This window comes from Petaurus breviceps, unplaced genomic scaffold (genome assembly GCF_028583685.1).
Source record: "Petaurus breviceps papuanus isolate PSGF00001 unplaced genomic scaffold, PetGlider_PUasm1.0 98, whole genome shotgun sequence".
Lineage (NCBI taxonomy): Eukaryota > Metazoa > Chordata > Mammalia > Diprotodontia > Petauridae > Petaurus > Petaurus breviceps.
In genome coordinates this window covers 7,857,951-7,871,164 of record NW_027187460.1, presented here as the reverse complement: position 1 = coordinate 7,871,164, position 13,214 = coordinate 7,857,951, and the positions used below count along the sequence as shown (strand labels likewise).

The 13,214-nt window shown below is 42.3% G+C and overlaps 1 pseudogene; it reads right to left on the bottom strand.

The window, feature by feature from the left end:
• LOC138155989 (charged multivesicular body protein 1a pseudogene) lies at window positions 1-619 on the bottom strand (annotated as a pseudogene).
• Window positions 620-13,214: the final 12,595 nt, after the last annotated feature.

Here is a 13,214-nt window from a genome sequence, read left to right as displayed (position 1 = left end):
TCAAGAAAGCAATCCATCAGTCTGATGTATAGTTAAATTCTGCAAGGCTGCCAACCTTCAAGATAGGTCTTCCTGGCTCCTAACAGCTCTCTCCTACAGCAGAGTCCCATTCAGGAAACTGACTAAGCTGGTCCACGACCTCCAGGTCATTTTGCTCAGCAGTCTGCACAATAAGGCTAGCCACCTGTTCCTGAGGAGTGATCAGTGTGGTAGCTGAGCTCAAGTCCTCTATCCCCAAAGTGTGAACATCCAGATCTGGAACCTGCTGTTCAAATGTATTCAGCATAACAGACACCTTTTACAAGTTCATAGTATTGAGAGCTATTTCCAGGGTCTTGGTCACCTGATCCACATTCTTGGTTACTCCTTCACGGTCACAGCAATCTGGACCTTGGAGGCCACTGCATCCACATGGGAAGAAATCCAAAGCCATTTCAAAGCCTCATTCTTTTTTTACAGATTGCATTCTCAGCATATACCCAAGCACAATCCACATTTTTTTCTGCTGAAGAACCTTCATGATTTTTGCTTACTCAGCCTTAGAGTTCATCTCAGGCTATTTGGACAACTTCTACAAATATTTTGCTGTGAACTTTGACTGCAACAGGGAATCTTCCATGGTGAACACATTGTGGTACCAGCACTTCAGCCTCTGGGCAAGGGGAAAAGATGGAAGCTGGGCAGAGAGGATGCTGTCAGTGTCCAATGTTGGTGACCCATGAAGTACAAGACACGTCTGGGAATGCCCTTCCCAGTGTTGCAACTCTCTTCTCCCCTGATTCTAATTGTTGAGGAGTTATTTTCTTTTGTAAGTTTTTAAGTCCCTTTTTAAGTTTTCCCAAGAACTTTTTGGGATTGTCATCATTTTACGATTTTCTTTGAAGCAGAACTTTTGACTTCATTGTCTTCTGAGCCTGAACCCAGATCTTCTCTCTATCATCATAGCAGCTCTCTAGGGTCTGGTTCTTTCTCTTTTGCTGACCCATTCTTTAAAGCAACTTATTTCTTGGCTGTTGACTTCCTTAGGGTTGGGCTCTAGTCCCAAGGTGTGAGATGGATAATGTCTTAAGCTTTAGGTTTTTTGTATTGTCATTTTCAAAGCTGTATCTGAGATCTGAATTCAGGTACTCCTCTTTACCCCTGAGCTATAACCAGGGCCTCCAGCCACACTGTCACAGCACACATATTCTTAATCCCTGAAGGAGCCTCTCATGGCTGCAAACTTCAGCTCATCCTTCTACCCTGGAACCAAAACCAGATTCTCGACTCTCCTTCAAGTGACCACAGCCTTCTACCCTTCTGTGTCTACACTCACCAGGGTGTTCAGTCCTCCTCATCTACAGCTTGTGACCTCATCTGGTAGCAAGCTTTGACCATTCATCCAGCACCAGATGAGGGCCTTGAAATCTTCTGATCAGTCACATGATTGCTGGCACTGGGCACCAAAGGTAAGGTAAAAGTTCTGGAAGCTGAAGCTGCCACTTATACTACTTAGCCCAAGGCTTCTTGTTTATGGATTCAGCTGTGTATGCATTTCAATCAGGCTTGACCACCACCCAAGGAGGTCAGGTCTTTCCTAACATCCTCCCAAGTTGTCTTAGGCTGGACAAGTGCTTTACTACCCCAACTTTTGATTATTTATGCTGCTCAAAATCCACTTTGAGGGAATCATTTTAAATTATTTGTGGGAGAATTTGGGAAAGTCAGGCAAATTCCTTCCTTATTCTTCCATCTTCCCAGAATCCAATTCCTTCTTGGGAAGGTGGGATTGGGAATTCAAGAGTAGGGCTTGGGATGTTCACTCATCAGCATCCAAAGTAAAACATTGCCTATAGCAGCTTCTCTTATTACATACCCTTTCCCCAGCCTTTTAAGACCTATATCATCTAGAGAAAATTTTGCCCTGTTTCACCACTCATCCTCTAGGCCTTGAATACCTCTGAACAGAAATTATACCTTATTTTTCCTAATTGAGTAAATATATGTGTTTTGGAAGCCAGGACTTAAATGGTTTCACTTTTCACAAACCATACCATGAAATGTTTTTAGGGCTTTCTTAATATGGATCTCCAATACAAAACCCAACATTTGTCATCTAATGTTCCTTCTCCCAGTCTTATATTAGTTATATAATATATATAAATTATATAACTAATAATATAATAATAAAGACTAATGACCACTCACCTTTCTGCCTAGAATCTCCTTTCTTTCTGAACTTGCTGCCTTTAACCAGTTCTTCTATAGGGGGACAGCAGTCAACTGGGAAAGTTATATAAAAGCAGTGCCAAATGTATCTTGGTATGCCCAGGACTCTCTGAACTTTGAACTTGCACCCAGATTAGAATAAAGCTACCAGAGTTTATATCAGGAATATTTTGTTGATGAGTTTTTGCCTAGAGTGTTTTACTCCTCATCCAGCATTTTTCTGTCTAGGAAACCCATACTTTCATGGGCAGCTTTGGGACTGGACATATAACAGTACTTCAGGTTAGAAGAATACAGTGCATGGGTCAGATTATCTGTGGCTTAGTAAACAAAGCTGGAAGCTATGTTGAATTTCCAAAGTGATATTTAATTCAGGCCTCTGGTTCAGGTTGAAAAGGGACAAAGTTAAGAACTTTAAAGGTAGACGTATTGTTTTGAGTAGAATAATGTACCTACTTTGTACTAAGCACTGTGGTTGACAAAGATAATCTGATCACTATCCAGGTGATTTTATTGTCTTTTGGTAGGTAGGTCAGAGTAATCCCACCAAATTTTTGAGCCCAAGAAGTCAAAGAGCAAGGAAGAAAATCTATATCAAACTGTGCTTTATGTGTTAGGGATACTTATAGATTAAAATTTTACCTGCAAGCAGCATCACAGGATTTGGAATAAACACAGGGGCCTACATGGTATCAGAACATGGGACCCTTGGGTAGACAGCCCTTATTCCCTCACACCAGAAAATGTGCTGAAAATTCAAAGTAGCTACATAGTGCTTCACAGGTTTGAGTTAGAGCTCTCCAGGGATGGAAGCAAGAAGGCTGATTTCCCTAGAAAGCCCCTTGTATTTCTAACATGGGCTTTCCTAGGTCCTTCCTGTGGCTTCTGGAATATATCCTTAACAGGGGCAATTTCTACTTTCATTTCTGAATTTCTCCTAAATAGATAATTTAATAGATCTTATTTTTTTCCTTTCAATTGCCAAATTTATGGGAAGTAAATGGATTGTTTTCCTCCTGTAAAGGAATGGGTCAAAAATTACTGGTGAATGGCATGTTTTGCATGACTTCACATGTATAATCAATATCATCCTGTTTCTCTCATCAAGGAGAGAGGAGAATTTGGAATTGAGTTTAAAACATGAATGTTAATTTTTTACATGTAATTAAGAAGTATTTAATGAAATAAAAATATATTTTTAAAAATTACTTCTGTTGAGGTACAAGGCAAGGGGGTCACAAGAAAATCAGAACCTAGTTTCATAGATCAAGGTAAGACAATCCAAGAGAGCCCAGCTATGGAGGCTACCCAATCTACTCCCAGATGTAGTTACAACTCTTCCAGCTGTTCATGTATTTTTATGAATTCTGATAAGACTCAACTTCAAGTGGCCACTTTGTCCTTCAATGACATTAATACGGTAAATAAACAAAGGCGGTGGTCCTAAATGAGCACTTATGGGGAGCCAATAGCTAACCTACTGATAGGCTGCTGATCGTGACCCTTGAGACAATCATGAACTTTGTCCCACTCCTACAGCATTGAAAGAAAATTGACTAGAATACAGCCGAAGGTACTTGAAAATGGGAGCTCAGGCTGTGAGTCACCTTCAGGATAGATTTTTCCCCAGGTGCTCATTCAGCAGTTTCCACACCATGGACCCTGGTTATTAAGGTATTCCAGATAAAACTTGGTGTGCCATCTTGATGGCACAAAAAGAATAAAGATGCTTTTGATGGCAGATATCAGAAAGTATGTATCTTGTTGAATTTAAGAAGACTTTCTTCCCTAGAAAAGTAGTACTTTTGAGAACTTTTCTTCAAGCTTCCAAGAACTAGTTCAAAAAAGCTTCTTTTGCTCCCCTTTCCCTGATGCAATGGAGGGGCTGCCTACAGAATACTGATCATGTGAGCCTTCCCAATACTACCTCTGTATCCCATACCACTTAATGGAATTAAATTGACTTCCTTCTTAATAATATCAACTCCAATTTTTCCTCTGCTGGAAAACCATCATACCTATTTAAGTCAAAGCATTCAATTGTTTTCCTTTTCTTTCTCTATCCCATTTCCCAGTTGCCTAATGTAGGCTACTGTTTCCTACTACTTCTCACATTCTACTTTGGATTTTTACCATGAATGCCTTCATCCATTTTTCAAACAATACTTCATTCTGCATGATTCTATATTCTATAACCTCTTTATCCATCCCATGAGACAAAATCCCTTCTTTATGCATACATAGGTCTTCTAGAGGCATAATTTTCAGTTCCTTTTCTAAGAATTATCTTTCTAACCATCAAGTAACTACTTTTTTTGTTTTTCCAAGCCACTTGGTCCTCCAAACAGAAGATGTCTGCTGGCCACAGTTGCTTCTCAGTCATGGTACTAGAAGTTGTCATGTGTCACCTGGGTCATTCTATTTTTTTTCCCCTTTCTCTATAAAAGTTTTTTTTTTTCCCCCTACACCCTTCTTTTTATAACAGCTACTAAAAATTAAGTGAACCATTTTAAGTAATGGTCTGTAGTCTTTTGCCACTTGTGGCTCAAGACAGCTTAGGTTCCTTTGGAAGAAACCTTGTTAAAGACTGCTAATAAATGTTCAGCTTCAGTATCTGATTTGGTGTGGCCTCTCAGTCTTGCAGATATGATCATACACCATGGTCAGTGTTTATCTCCCTCTTCTAGATTATCTCTAAGCTAGGTAAAGACTCTCCCTATAAAACATTAAAAGTCTCTGTGGTAGTTTTGAATTACTGTTTGTCACTGTGTTTGGGAATCTCCTATAGGTAGTTTTGATAGCCAAAAAGTCCTGCTCCAAATTGGAGCATGAGAAATCCTTGCTTCCATAATATTTTGCTGGTGGATAACCCATAGGTGAAGATCAATAAGGGCCCCTTCTCTCCTAACCAGAATATGTTTTTTTTTGAGGGCAATTGGGGTTAAGTGATTTGCCTAAGGTCACATGGCTAGTTTTTTTGTGTTAAGTATCTGAGGCCAGATTTGAACTTGGATTCTGCTGACTCCAGGGCCAGTGCTCTATTCACTGTGCCACCTAGCGCCCCTAACCAGAAAATTCTGAAGACCTGATAAAATTACCCAAAGGAAGAAGAGGAGGGGGAAGAACTAAAAGGCTTGAATTTCTGACTTTACTTTCTGCAGAAGTGACATTGGACTTGATATTTAGAGTCTCTTCCTTGGTGAAGGAGCTTCGTAATATATTTTCTAGGTACTGAGATGGATTAAGTTGATACAGCCTTGAATTATAATGCCTTACCCCAATTATAGTGGGTATGGCCATAATTCCTTTCCAATTAATGCCAGATAGTGGCATCCTCTGCTATTCTTGGGGTAATACTTAAGCTATTTATTTCATGCCCCAATATTACATTAGCCTCCTGTCTCTTAAAGCCTTTCACTTCTTTCCCCAGAGAGTTCAAATATTTCTTTAAATGAGAAGATAGCAAAATCAAATACATGTCCCCATTTCCTTTTGCACCATCATGTTTTAGGCCCCCATCTAATGAGTTTATTGCCCTGGTCTCTAAACATATAGAACATGTAGGGAGACTGATGAAATTCAGAGGTATGACTCTTCAATAATCTGGCTGAGCTCACCAAGATCCAGAGATTTCCCTGCTGAATTTGTCTGTGCATTGTTCTTCTTCAAAGACTGGGAATTGGATATCTTGTAACTTCTGAATTACCCTTGCTCCATTTTCTTGGGTCCTACTAGAAACCTTCCATTCATAGGAAAGATTTTCTCCAGTTCTTGCTGGGTCTTTTCAACTAATAATTAAGAAACTTTTATGTTCAAGGTATAGGATAGGCCTAATATAGAAATAACAGTAAACCATCCTTGCCTTTAGAGTTTGCCTTTGAGGGAAGATAGACTATGATCACAAGTTTGTGTAGTACATGGAATAAGTGAAGCAAATGGGAGAAGTCGCACAAGTAGTCTACTTGTGTCCCATATTCTGGGAGATATTAACTAGAGCAATAAGAAGAGGCTTCATAGAAAAATGGACCCATGAGCCCTGAGGTTGATAAATTTAAAATTTAAAGTTAGGAGTATATTGGAAGCATGAGGGATGACTAAGTTTCACATTAGCAGGCAGCTTGCTTCCTTCTTCATTGAAATGGGGAAGAACACCATCAGTGAGATGCAAAATCTTCTCTTTGAGGTCCAGGATATAAACTTTGTGTTTTGGGTTCTCCCTGAGGGTATCTAGCTGCTAGAGCTGACTGAGTTTTGTGGTCACAGTCTCCAAGAGGTACATGAAATTGGTCCATCATTCAGGAAATTAGAGCTATAATGGACACCTGATGCTTTCTCTGAGATGTAACTAATGTAAGTCCCATGTAACTAATATGAGTTGGAGAGCATTTTTGCCAAAAACTGATTTTAGAATAGCTGTTGCAAGTTTCTTTTCAGATAAGGGTGAATACAGTCATCAATGAGCATTTATGAAGCACCTGTATACCAGGCACTGTGCTAACATAGGAAAGAATGTTCAGAACCAGATTGGACCATCAGCCTTGGACGCATGTAAGAGTTACAAATCTTTGGGGTGCCTAGGTGGCACAGTGAATAGAGCACCAGTCCTGGAATCAGGAGGACCTGAGTTCAAATCTGGCCTCAGATACTTACCACAAAAACTAGCTGTGTGACCTTGGGCAGGTCACTTAATCCCAACTGCCCTCCAAAAAGCAAAAAAAAAAAAAAACCAACAAAACAAAATCAAGGGTTCTTCATCGTTAGGGGCAGCCAGGTGGCTCAGCAAGTAAGAGCACCAGTTCCAGTGTCGAGATGACCTGGGGATCAAATCCCGGCTCAGATACTTAGCACCACACCCAGAAATAACTGGCCGTGTAACCTTGAGCAAGTTACTTAACCCCGATTGCTTAAAAAAAAAGTTACAAATCTTCTATTCCTAAAGAACCTGTGTATAGGAAGCATTGTATATCTTAAAAGTCTTTCCAGTAGAACATGGGGAAATGTCAAGTCTTGGCATGTAGACTGCCTGCCTTTCATAAGGCCCAGTTGTAGTTCATTTGCTACTCCATTCACCCTGTCCACAAGCAATGGTTAAGGGTAGCTCTATCCAAATTTCTTCACTTTTGGAACATGATGTAAAAATGTGTTCCAAGTCCTAGGGCATTCCTAGTCCTTGCCCCAAGGGCAAGGCTTCACTCCATAATACAAATGTAACCAATAGTTCTTTTTAATTGGTAGTGCTTGGCACATATTGGGTGTCACTCATTCAGAAATAATGAGAATTCAGTAAAGGACTACATAGCTAACTTTTGTAGACTTAGTGTAAAGGGAGAGTGGAAGGAGAAAGAAATCACTTTCATTTCCTAAGATTTGCAATCTTCCAAGCCTAGGGAAACAGAACTACTGAGTGATTTTAGGCTGGAAGAGGGAATACAGAAGGTGCCCTAGAAAGTTTGAGTTAGTGTACCAGAAAGGAGAGTGAGAATTTAAGGAGGATAAGATTTGCTGTTACCTCCAAGAAGTTGGGAATCAAATGAGATCATCATTGGGAAGTGCTTATTGCAGGACCTGGCAAAGAGTAAACCTTAATCTAAGTGTTAGCTGTGAGTGTTACTGACAAGAAAGAGGGATTATATTATGGGGACTGTTACATGATAGTAAAGAATCACTGTTTCTCAAGTGATTTGAGAATTCATCTTTTAGCACCACCAACAAAGTCATCTAGACCATTCAGTCAGGCAGACTGGGATCTGGTGTTCCTGTTAAATCATAATTATATTATAAACTTTTTAGCACAGGGTTTGTAACTGAGTAAGCCCTATATGCATGTTAACTATTATAATTGAAGACAAGGAAGATGAAGGATTTATTATGAAGACTCCCTATTTCCCAAATGATCTGAGAATTCATCTTTTAGCACAACCAAAAAAGTCATCTAAACTGTTCAGTTGAGAATTTTGGGATGTGGTGTCTGTCAAATCTTCCAAGAGATCAACTAGATCTTCCAGGAGGAGATCCGGAAGTCCCTGCTGGACAGTCAGATCTCCTAGGTGGTCAGCCAGATGTCCTTGGGGGGACAGGCAAATGGCCCTGGTGGGCAGTCAGATTTCCCTGTTGGGAACCTTGCAGTCCTTGCTGGGTAGTGAGATTTTCCTGTTGGGCACCTAGCTATATCCTTGCTGAGCTGTCAAATTTCCCTGTTGGGCATCCAGCTGTCTTTGTTGGGCGGACAGGTTTTCCAGGTGGGCACCTAGCTGTCCTTGTTGGGAAGCTGGACTTCCCAGGTGGGCAACCTATGTCCCTGGGAAGTAGCAAGATTGCTTAGGGGGGGGGCATCCAGATGTTCCATTAGGCAAAAACAACCTAGTCCCAAGTACAACCTTGGATAGATTGCTGGGCTAAAATAATTCTTTCTGGTTAAAAGAAAGCAACATTTCACATGGTTGCTCTTCTCCCTTCAGCCATGAATGTATCTGCCTTTGATGTCCCTGTGGCAACTGGTATGGAGAAGAGGTTGAAGAGGTTACCCATAAAGAGGATTAGGATTGTTCTGGAGACCCCAACATACAGTCCTGCAAAATGAATTTGACTCAAGTCTTTCAGTCAAAGAAAAGTGAAATTTATTAAAAGTTCCCTTGTATTGGACACAGTAAGTCTGTGCTAGGTCATTTTATGGTGCACTCAGTACTCTATGGCGCTCTCAGTATTCTATAGAATTCTATGGTGCTCTCACAAACATGAAGACAGGGTGGGGTCTTATATACAGAAGGTTGTGGGAGGAATCAAGGGGTGGTCTAGGGGAGGAGTTTGGGGAGGGTCTTCAAGAGGAGTTAATGAAGTCAATGAGTGATTGAGGGTGGGAAGTTGCTGGAGGCCACTTGGAGAATATAGACAATGGTGGGCTAGGCCATTTCAAGGGTGAACTGGTATTTTGATAGGCTCAAGGATGGGAAGTCTAGTAACAGAGATCTGGGCTCACCTACAATGTAAGGCTTATGGCCTCATCAAAAGAGATGATTTAATCTCATTTTCTCATAATCAAGGTGGGTTCCCAGAGCCTGTGCCTCAAAGACTTAAGGAGAACTCCAGGGGGCTCACAGATCCCATACCTTATCATTCCCACATCAAACAAATGGGACCCAAATTCCTTTGGGGTAAAGGGCCAATGTCTCAGCTTCTGAAAGTACTTCCTGCTGCCAAGGGGCTTAGAGCTGTCCCTGATCCCCAGAAGCATAGGGCACAGGGTCCCATTCAAGGGGACTCCTAAATGTGGATGATGCCAGATCCAGTGGGCTGGAGAACTTGGATTCAGTTGGAGATTTGCATAGCCTTAGTGGTCATCCACAGGTTGATGGCTTGAACCCTGGAGGAAACAAACCTGGCAAGGACGTTGTAGTACCATATCTTGATTAATGGGAACAAGACCCAAGTAATAACTTTAGAATGGACCCTTTATTAAAAAGGCCATGTGGCTGATTGGGCCATGTGTCATGCTGAGCTGGCACCACCCATGTCTTAGGTACAGCAAGAGCAGTAGCAGCCAGCAACAGCCCCGATCTGGGTCAGAACCTTAGCTTATAAAGGGGGGGGGGGCCTTACATAAGTAGTGGTTGGTCAGTACACACCTTGAAACTCCCCCAGAAGCTCACCCACTTCTATGCTGGTGAGCTGACTGGGGAAAGGGCGGAGCCCCAGTGGGGGAGGGTGGAGCTGACCTGGCAAGTCTGCTCACTTCCTTGGGGAAGGGGGGATTGTGGGGGGAAAACCAGGCACAGCAGGTTAAGTAAACAAAGACCAAACAGGCACCAAAAAAAATAGAGAAAGGACAATTTCCCTGGCAGGAACTAAAGATGCCAAAACGCTGTTAGATTTCCTTTTCCCTTTCCCACTCTATGGACATTTAGCACGTGGAAAGCAATAGCAGTCACAGAATCTAATAGTTTTCACAAACAGGCAACAACTCACAAAGCCTGTTCTCTCCTTCCATCATCAAGTAAAAGATTTTTTAGACTGAGTAAAGCTGGAGTGGTGGTAAATTTAATTTTCCAAGTTTCAGAAGCTTTCACCTGGTGGTCTGGGCCTTGAGTAGAAATTAATGATTGCAGTTCCTCCCAGGCTCTGGGCTTAATTGGATATAAACCACTCTGGGGAACACTTTAGGATCTAGGAGTCAAATGCTGGTGTGGCAGAAGTAGCTCACCCAGGAATTTCCTGATCCCAACTATTGACTCGACTATCTCCCACACTTCTGAGGGAACATGGGGAGATCTGGGAGCCTTAACTAGAGAAAATTGGCTTCCCAACTTCACCAATAGGTCCCTTCCCAACAAGGGGACAGGATAAGAGGAGAGCATAAGGAAGGAGTGTTCAATCACGTAGTCAGGGGACTGGGTATGTCTGGAAACATCCCTTAAGTTTCACCTTCCATGCCCCTGACCTGACTGGTCAAGGGGAGGGTAGAACCAATTGGTTAGAACAGAGAACTTAGACATATTAAAATGGGTAACCTTACCTTTGACCTCGATGCTTGCCCAGAGTTCAGTGAGATGGATAAAGTGGGAGCACTACTGAGCCCTAGGCTTCCCCTTCACTCCAAGTCTTGGGAAGACTGAAGGACAGGGAGGGTGTATTGGGAGGTGGCTCTACCACCTTTCCAACCTTGGGGACAATCCTTCCTCCAATGACCCTCCTGGTCAGTTGGGCACAGTTCTAGAGGTATTGATACCTGGGGCTTCCTCTGGGTGGGGGGTGCCCTGGAGGGGCACTCCTTGGACCAGTGACCCTGCTTGTGACATTGGAAGCAGGTTTCCCCACTGCCCAAGTCTCTGGGCTTCCTCCAAGGGTGGTACCCTGGAGGGGCTTTTCCTGGCCATGGAAGCAGCTAAGAATTGAGCATGTTCTCTGTCCCTTCATTCTTTCTCCTCTGCTGCAACCAAGTCTGTTATTAAAGACTCCAAAGGCTGAGGTGTTTGGTGCCCCAATGCCAATTTCTACAGTTTCCTCCTAATATCTGGGGCAGACTGACTAATAAAATACATGTTAAGGATTGCTGCCCCTTCTATAGAGTCAGGATCTAAATTTGTATACTGTTTAGTAGCTTCTACAAGTCTATCTAGGAAAAGGGTGGGATTTTCTTGATTTGTCTGAGAAATTTCTCTAACTTTCTGATAATTTACTTGCTTTTGAAATGCAGTTCTTAGGCCTTCTAACAGGCAAAGTACCATATGGTCTCTCTTTCCTCTGTCCTCCCAGATCTGATAATCCCATATTGGGTCACTAGTGGGAATAGCAGTTGTTCCTGGGGGATATTTTCTGGGGTCATTGCTAGCCAAACTATCCCCAAATTTTTGGGCTGTTTCCCAGATTCTCCTCTTCTCAGTGGAACAACAGTAGAGAAGAGAATATGTAAATCACCCCAAGAAAGCTCACACTGCAGGGATAAGTCCTGAAAGCCTTCAGTAAAATTTGTTGTTTTTGGAGAATTTACCCAACTTTTAAAAAATTTGATCAAGATCTGAAATGGAAAATGGGACATGCACTCTTGTTGTCCCACCTGACAGAGAGTTGCTTAAGGGGAAAAGTCCTGAAAGTTCTATGGGGACAAGGGGATTGGGAAGGGAGATTAGAAGTCCCACTTCCTGTGAGGAAGTGGCTAGGGGGTGCTGGCTGAACTGGATCAGACTGCAAGACTTTGGGATCTGGCTGGCAAGGGGGAAAGTCAGCTGGCACATGAGTGGAAGGGGTCAGAAGAGGAGATACCTTTATGACTGCTGTGGGGGTAGGTCTTGAGGCCTGAGTGGGTGTTGCCTCAGGGGGAGGGGCCACAGAGGGAGCAACTTCAACCTGACAAGTGGCTAGGACCTGGGCAAGGGTCCCTGAGGGGGGAGGGGTCATGCTAGGAGATGCAGGGTAGGAGATATGGATGGTATAGGAGACAGGAAATGAGGGGTGTTGGACTAGAGGAAAAGGGAAGGGAAACCAAGGGGAAAAGGTTTGGGGTGTAGCAGAAGGGGCTGATGGAGCTGCCTCAGTGACCTGAGCAAGAGTTGCTGAGCCGGGAGGGGCTGGAGCTGAAGCCATAGGAAAGGGATCATTTAATTGGTCCCTGTTGCCCCTCTGTGGAGGGGCTCTAGCTTCAAGCATCTCACAGTCTTTCCTGAGAACCTTGTTCTGAGAAAGTTCAGCAAAAGCCATTAGGTAGGCAATTTCGATCCATCTTTCTTCTCTGCAACAGTATGATTCTAACTGCAAGAGTATTCTCTTTTAAAGTCCCCCAAACAGGCCACGATTCATCATCATTTAGGCTATACCTAGGCCAAACTGTGTTGCAAAAACAACAAACTTTCCTTTAAGATACCCAGAGAAACTAAATTTTTTCCAATGTTGTAAAAGACAACCCAAAGGCAAACTTTTGGGAGCTGCAGGTAGGTATAGGACCTGGAAGTCCCTTCCTCCACAAAGGAAGGCTTGAGAGTAGTAATACTTGAAAAATAAACAAACAAAAAAAAAAAACCCACACAAGAGTACCTGAAGTTTCCCAATTCCCTATTGCTGAGAGAATTGAAAGAAACTGGCTTACATTTCTAGACGGGGCTTCTGTCCTCATCTTCCATTCTTCAGAAAGTGTGCCCACATGTCCATGTTCTCTAAAATAACCAAATAGGACCAAAAACCTGAGGTCAGGCTGAACACAAAACAGCCTCCTAGCTGTCTGACCTAATGGGACCTGAGAGGTGAAGTTACCCATAAAGAGGGCTTGGGTTGCTCTAGAGACCCCAAAATACCAATATGCAGTCTTGTCAAATGAATTTGACTCAAGTCTTAGCCAAAGAAAAATAAAATTAAAAATAAAATTTATTAAGTTTGCTTGGATTAGACACAGTAAGCGTGTGCTAGGTTTTTTTTTTTTTTTTAGATTAATAATATCTTTATTTTTGAAAAACAAATCAAAGTCATTCATATAAACACTTCCATTACAAAGTACGGGGAGAGAAGGGAAACGGAACCTC